We start from the raw sequence: 8,524 nt of genomic DNA on the forward strand, positions 1-8,524 counted from the left end.
ATTACGAATATGTGTAATGAATGGCTGTCTCGATATATCATTCTTGTAGTCAAAGCTCTAAAGGTTCCCAGGTTCAAGTGTCATGCACTTTTTTTTATACTAAGCTTCTTAGTGAAAAAAAAAATAATTCTTGTGTGCATTATATTAAATTTTAATTCTACATCAATACATAAATTCCTCAAACTGGCAAAAATGGCAGTGCTTTCCATGTTAAATATTCCCATCACGATGAGTTTGCAGGTACATCACATATTATGTTTTTAACATCTTTGAAGATGCATTCTATTTCTGACATGTAATTGTGTTTGAATGCTATCTTATATTATTCTGTGCAGACTGTTGTTTATGTCTGTATTAAGTCATCTTGTTTATTCATTGCAAAATGAGACAAAGGACTGCAAAGAAGTAGGGATGAAGACAGTGTTTTTCTGTGTTTAACCTTTTTGTTGTCTTGTCTAGCACATTCTCATACGTTACTCTATTAGGTAAGCCTTGATGCTTACACTTCCCTCACACATCATACTGTCTTTTTGTGGTTTCCACCACATGTTTATTCTTGCTTGGCACTTCATTTCTTTATTATAAAACATGTACCTATAATAAATCCTCATAAGGTATGACAGCATGAAAAAGTATAAGTACGACAATCACATATATGAGACCTCATTTATTGTACAGACTTTGCCACAATTTTTAGACTGTTTAACATGCTGAAAGGAGTTTCAGTTTTTGTTTTTTGTCTTTGAACTGTTATAACTTCAGTCAGGATATCTTGACCTGCGAATTTTGTTTATATTTTTGTTGCTCTAAACTACTCATGTGTGCCTTGTGGACTTTATAACATAAGCTGGTAGTAAAATATTTAGCGTGTTTTTAAGCTGGTGGGGGCCAATATATATATATTTTTTTTTTGCAGCAGAGCGGCAACAGTGAAATTCATTGAATCACCCAGCCAGTTGTAATATAACATTAGTTGGGTGCTTGAATGCATTCCACTATCGCTGCTTCAAGATGTGTGTGTGCACACACACGCACCCACACACACATATCCATGAACACACATGCTCTCCGAAATAGCTAGGTCAGCCACAAGATCCCATTTCGAATGTCTGATGGATGTACAGATTCGTATTTCTGGATATCCAGTGGACGTCCGATGGAAGTCTGCGGGAGCTTTGTGGACATTTATCAGATGTTCGTCTTATCAAAAATAGATATCCATAGGATGTGCGAGGGATATCCGTGGTTGCTTGGGATAGCACGGGTGAGATTCCTCGACTGATGAGAATTAGTGCTATTGCGTAAGTAAAACAAGTGGCAACCTTTGCTTAGACCACTGCTTTCTAAATATTGTGTTCTGGAAATGCGTTACACATATTAAAACTAGAACAAGCAAATTGAGAAGTCTACATATATATATATATATATATATATATATATATACGCTTGCTGATACTTGACCGAACATGTAGCTGGAGAATGTTGACAGGCTTTCCATCATTCTATTATCATTCTATTCTTTCTCTTTGTAACGCATCTTCATAACTGATAAAGTGATGCTTTCAGAGTTGTTGCTGGTACTCTGAATGCGTGTTGAACAACAACAGTCTTTTGTTAACCATAACAAACAAAATTGCTGTCTTAGACAGCAGTAATGCGATTTATTACAAGAAGTAAGTGTAAAGAATACATGACAATGGCAAAATATGATGGATCGTGGTGCATCTAGCTGCGTTTGAGGTAAACTGCTTGTCGGTAAAATTACATTTTTCTTGTCGGAAAAAGTTTGATGTTTGCAACACCAAGTGACTACAATCATGTGCAATATGTAAAATTTGTATTCAACTAAATTTCCACTTGGTCGACCTGAAATTTTGCAAATGAGACCTGTGCAATCGAGCTTCATTTTCAAATGTGCGTAGACTCTCATTTACTCGCTCGACGGGATGTTTTATGACTGAGTCACGAGTTTTATGACTCTGTTCCTGCCCACGAGAGCTGTGTTATATGAAAAAAAATTCCTTACATAAAAGAATTACATTCTGAGATTTTACGCGGCAAACCCCAATTATTATTATTATTAGGCACACCGTATAGTGGAGGACTGCGGAATTATTTTGACCACCTGGGTTTGGTTGAATTATTTTGACCACCTGGGTTTGGTTAAGTGCGTGTAAATTAGTTTATATATGAGCATTTTTGCATTTTGCCCCCATTGAAATGCAGCCGGTGTCGAATCAGCGACCATGAATTTGGCAGCGCAACGCCATATAGCCAATGAGCTAACACATTAAGGGGTTACATATAAGATACACTATTATAAGTATATAACATTTTCTGTCCTCTTAAAGCTGGAATTTATGAATCTAACACAAGCAAAACAGAGAGTAATAAGAAAGCACCTCGCTAAGCCTTCACGCAGTCATAGCACGTGCAAATGCGTGAAAGTGAAGCTATTTGAGCAGGAGTGTAGCAGACGACAAAGGCGAGTCCCCCATTTGACGTCACCGGAGAGCCGTTGACAGTGCTGCCAGTGGTCATGTAGTTAACAAGAAACGCTGCATGTGTTTTCTCAAACGAGGATAGGCCATTTAGTGCAGTGGCTCCACTCAAACAAAGCGAATAAGAAAGGGCAGAGAGGAGGGTTCCTAGTAGCACGTCGACAGTACCTGATGGCATCCCAATTATGTTGATACAGACATTGGGCCTAAAATCTAAGCAAGCATTAAGAGAGGTAGCTAGAAAAACGATAATGGACAGTAAGGCCCCCGATGGGTGGAGACTTAGCGGGAAGAACATGATATATAAGGCACAGGCGGACAAAGCCAACATTAACAACCACCGTCCCACAGCAGTGACATCAGTGGTTTACATGGGCGGTGATGCAGAATGTAAAGGACAGGCCGCAGCCATGGGTGGAGGGTGAGGAGGTGCTGGGGGAACTACAGAATGGGTTCCAAAAACAAAGGAGGTTAGCGTGCAATCTGTTCTCATTGACGTAGTGTGTCGGAATAGCAGAGAAGAAACACAGGCCCCTATGTTTAGCATTTCTGGATATCGAGGGAGCCTAGACAGTGTAATCAAAGAGGACTTGTGGGAAATATTGGGCATGGTAGAGGTGGAAGATGGAGTAACTAATCCTTTGAAGGATGTCTATAAAAATAACAAGGTGCTTATAAAATGAAAGAAAAAGAAAGCTACCTGAGCCTATTGAGATACAGAGGGAGCTTAGGCAGGGGTGCCCCTGTCACCTTTGTTGTTTATGTTATCTACAAGGATTAGAAACCAAATTAGAGGGGAGGAAACTTGGCTTCAATCTTTCTTTTTTCAAGCTAGGAGAATGGATTGAACCGTCATTACCTGGACTGATGTATGTGGACGACATTGTACTTATAGCAGAAAACAAGGAAGATTTGCAGTGATTGATAAACATCTCTAGAATAGCAGCTTGGGCTTGTTGGTTTTCCATCCTGCTAGTAACAGCGCAAAATGTAGACAAGAAACGAGATAAGACGACACCGCAGCGCTTGTGGTGTCTTCTTGTCTCGTCTCTTGTCTACATTTTGCACTGTTACTAGCATGATGAACATCTGTAGTAAAGAGGAAAATTCTTTAGGATTAACGTTTTGTTTAGTAACGAAAAATTGGCAGTCATGATTTTTAATGATAATCAGGGCAGCAAGCATAGGATGCAGGAGGTTACGCTGGAGGTAGTGAATAAAGTCAAATATCTTGGCATGCGGCTAAACGATGCGGCTAAGTACCTATTGGAACATGAAAAATTGGCAACAACTAAGGTAGCAGGAACGCAGCTGTGATGAAAAATAGGGCGCTGTGGAATTAAGGTACGAGATTGTGAGAGGGATTTCGAAAGGGGTCATGATCCCTCGTGTGACTTTCAGCAATGTGTTCCTGTCCATGAGATCACAGGTTCGAGCAAGGTTGGAAATTAAGCAACAAGGGGTAAATAGGCTTGCTTTGGAAGCACACGGAAATACGCCAAATCAGGGGGTGCAGGGTGACATGGGATGGACATCATTCGAGGGCAGGGAATCTAGGAGCAAGCTAGAATTTGAGGAGCGATTGAGAAAAATGGCGGGAAAGTGGTGGGCAAGGATAGTTTTTAGTTACTTGTACATGAGGAATGTTGACACAAAATGGAGGAAGTGAACCTGAAAATAGTCATGCAAACAGTTGGACAACAGCAGGGATGCAAGCCGAGAAACATCGGTTAAGAAAAAGGTTAAAGAAACAGAAAGAGGCCTGCAGAAAACAGGGATGCAGACGAAATAAGTACTGGGAACATACAGAACTTCCAAGCAGGAAGTTGCCAAAGAAAGTATCTTCGGTAATTCTAGGGGAAGCTCTTGTTCTTTGAAGCCAGGAGATGAGTACTACGGACTAAGACGTGCCGAGTCAAGTGCCAATGGGTAGACATTATGCAGTGTGGGTGGACAGGAAGAGGAAACAGCTGAACACCTGATACTTTTCAAAGCAATGGGGCATACTTTTTCAAAACATTGGGATTTAGGGACAGTGGAGGAAAAAGAGACCTTAAGTGGGTAGAAATAGCCAAATGGAGGTTATCTGATTGGTCACTAAAATCAAATCCAGAGTGAAATTTCACCCTCCACTAAGTATGAAATATTTTATTAGTCACGGCTAGGTGGCATGTGCCACTGCCCGATCTAAAGGGTTCAGTCGTATCCATCCATTCCCACAAGGGCATCTGCGTCAGCAGGTTTGGTGCTTTGCGACACCACGTACCCGTGCACAAAAAGGCCTGACCCTCCCACGTGTATTCATGCGCAGCTGAGCCATGTCTGGGGAAAGGGGGATCCTGGGTGTTGAGCCGATGGCGGAAGCAACACACCTCTTTGGCCTTTGTTTCACATAGACAGCACCTCCAGACTGACCCGCGCGCGCCAGGGGGAAATCGGCAGTGACCTCTTCCTGTCCCCCTCTTCAATCTTTTTCTTTCACTTTCAATCTTTCCTGTCTTCTTACTTATCCTTGCTTCTGAATTTCTGGCAGCAAGGGTTAACCGTATATGTAATATATTTAGTCTTGGGTATACATACATTAGGTTATAGTGGCAGTGTGTAGCTGGTGTCTGCAGGTTTCTTGGAACCTGTAGCATCCCCTTGTTGGGCTCGGTGGTGGGTGGCTACCACCGCCACCTAATTTTGAAACCATGTTATGGGAGAAGCGTTCCTGTGACTTCCAGATTGGCCTCTGAAAATAGGTCGCACTGAAGCAACTTTTCAGTTCTTTTTGAAACCAAACGAAAAATTCCATGTTCTACACAGTGAAGGCAACACAACCGTAAAAAAAACTGTCCCCATTCCTAGTTTCTAAATGCCTAGCAAACGCGATTGGACCTGGCTGCAAAGCCTCAAAGATAGCTATAGCGACGACCTCCTCCTTGAACTGACCAAGAAAGATCAACATCGCTCACTCAACAAAGGCAGGAGAGTTATATCATAAGGAGACTTCCTGAACCTCAGTGACAAGGAGCTTCTTGAAGGATTTCAGGAGCAATACGTAATTAAGGTACAAAGAATCACACTACGATGAAAAGACCAACAGATCCCCACGAAATATGTGATATTGACATTTGGTACCAGCACTGTACCCAGTTTACTTGACGTGGACGTGCATACAGAACCCAAGGAGGTGCTTCAAGTGCCAGAGCTAGGTTTGGGCATGCATCACAATCATGCAGAGGCAAAGAAACATGCGCGAAGTGTAGTGCCAAAGACGATTCTTCTTATAACTGCGATTCTCCCGCACAATGTGTCATTTGCATGGGCCATCATCCAGCTTACTCACGGAGCCACCCTTGCTGGAAAAGAGAAAAAGAAATAATCGCTATCGCTGAATGTTAAAGAAAAGATCTCAGTCTATGAAGCAAGGAAAAGGCTAGGGCACTTATCTCAAGTCAGCTATGCCAGTGTGGTGTGGCATGGGGCAGCGCAACACTAGTTTCAGAAGTCTACAGGATCCATATTCATATCCATCCATCCACCCCTTGGTGGATGCAGCCAGTGTTGTTTCATCATCGAGTACGGGCTGGCAGACCGCAGTGCTGCAGGTGCCAATGTTAAACTGAACTCCATGGCCCAAAATGCACGTCTCGAAGCCTGGGTCTCTATCACTCAGCGCCTCGGAGAAGGGGATGGAGGTCTACCCGAAAACCCCAGCGTTATTGAGGCCAAAAGATCTACGCGCCTTGGAGCATGCCAAAAAGGACAAACTTCTTGTAACTGCGCCGAAAAAGGGACAGGTAACCTGAACGGTTACCAGCCTTGATGAAAGTAATCAAATTTTTAATAAATGTCACCTACAACTTGTAAGTTCACACAAATATTTTCAATTTCATTAAAACGGCTTACATTCATTAGAATTGCAGAGGCCTAATCCAGAATCTAGATGACATCAAAGACATTATAAATAAGTTATCACCAGTACTAATCTGCCTTCAAGAAATGAACTTACGCCCCAGAAATTCACATTTTCTTAAAGGTTTCACTATCGTACGAAAGGACCACAGACACTTCAGCCATCTGTCAGGAGGTGTCACTATCGTCCAACATGGCATCCACACACAGAACGGTCAATTAAATACTCAGTAGCTGTCACCGTTTTATCATTTAAGACTGTCACCACCTGTTCACTGTGCATTCCTCCCCATACCCGTGTCACAACTCGAGACCTGGAAAATTTAGCTGACCAGTTGCCGGAGCCTTTTGTTTTAGCATAGGAGATTTTAATGCTCATTGCACCCTCCGGGGCAGTGTTGAAAATGACCAAAGAGGACAACTTGTTGAAGATATTATTTTGGCAAACAACATCTGTCTTTAGAACTCAGGTGCACCAAAATATTTTTCACCAATTTCACGTAATTTTAGCTGCCTTGAATTAGCATTTTGCTCACCAGATGTTTTTACAGATTTTAAGCGGCAAGTGCCGAACAGTTCATATGGCAGTGATCATTTACCTGCTATAATCTAACTTACGTCAACGCTACCCATTATATCTTATAAACTGCGCCTTTGCTAATTACAAATTGTGGACTGGTCTGTTTTTGCAGAAAGTGCCAGGCTGGAGGAACTCATTTTGACAGCCCTAAGCATTGATGAAGTGAATGAAAAGTTTACTAAGTGTATAATTGCTGCAGCTGAAAAGGCTATTTCTCTATCTTCTGGCATTGAAAAAAAAAAGCTGAATCCTTGGTGGACACATCAATGCACCAAAGCAAAAAAAGCAGCCAAATAAGGCCTAGGGAATCTTGCGTAGATACCCAAAAAATAGCAACTTTCTGAATTTCAAACAAGCCAAAGCGAAAGCTCAATGCATTTGGAGACAAGACGAAAATTTTTCATGTCAGAAATACAGTTATTAGCACCATCACATCCAAAAGGACGTGAGAACAGGTCAGGAAGTTTAGGGGGGACTGCTCCTGATACGCAATACCCTTACTTACACTTTCAGGCAGTCGGACAACACTACAAGAACAAGCCAATATATTTGGGGAGCACTTCTATATCATCTAGTAGCTCTGCGAATATTGAAACACATTCTTAAGGTATAAACTGTGAACACAAAAGGATAAATTACCACCTGCTTGTGCATATCAAAACAAGAATAGAACGCTCCATTCCCTTTACAGAAACTTAAGGGTACTTTTTGTTGGCAAAAAAAAAAACTGCAGTAGGTCCTGACCAGATCCATTACTCCATGCTTGCACACTTGTCCCAAGCATCTGTAGGTGTTCTCCTTAACTTTTTCAACAAAGCATTTGAAACTGGAATTACGCCTAAAGATTGGAAAAACGCAATAGTTGTGCCTTTTTTAAAACCCCATAAATCCCCGACATCCCCAAGCTGCTTCCAACCCACCGCGCTGACAAGCTGTTTGGCTAAGTCGTACGAAAGTGTCGTAAATGCGAGATTAACATTCACTCTTGACATATAGAAATTAATTGATTTCCGTCAGTGCGGGTATAAAAAAAGCTGTTCAACAACCGACCGCCTAGTCCGACTTGAACATTAAATGCGTGAAGCATTCTTACACAAAACAGCACTGCCTGACACTTCTTCGATCTAGAAAAAGTGTATTACACCACTTGGAGATTTGGAATCTTGCGTGGATTCGCTGCTTTATGAATCCGTGGCAAAATTCCAAACTGTCTCACTGATTTTATGTCCAACAGAACATTTCAAGCCTGTCTAGGCATTGTGCTCTTGCACGTACTTAGCTAGGAAAATAGCGTGCCACAAGGTTACATACTTAGCACAACATTCTTTATAGTAAAAATGAACTCTATTAACAAAGCCATTTCCCCTCTGTTATGCATTCCATATATGTCAATGACCTGCAAATACCATGCCGTGCCTCAGATTTACTTACGTGTGAAAGAAAGATCCAAATCACAATACATGAGCTAAGAAAAATGGCTTCCGCTTCTCTACTCAAAAGTTTGTTACAGTGCTATTCTCGCAAAATTAAGGATTGTACTTAT

Source organism: Dermacentor albipictus, chromosome 10 (assembly GCF_038994185.2).
Source record: "Dermacentor albipictus isolate Rhodes 1998 colony chromosome 10, USDA_Dalb.pri_finalv2, whole genome shotgun sequence".
In the NCBI taxonomy this organism is placed as follows: Eukaryota; Metazoa; Arthropoda; class Arachnida; order Ixodida; family Ixodidae; genus Dermacentor; species Dermacentor albipictus.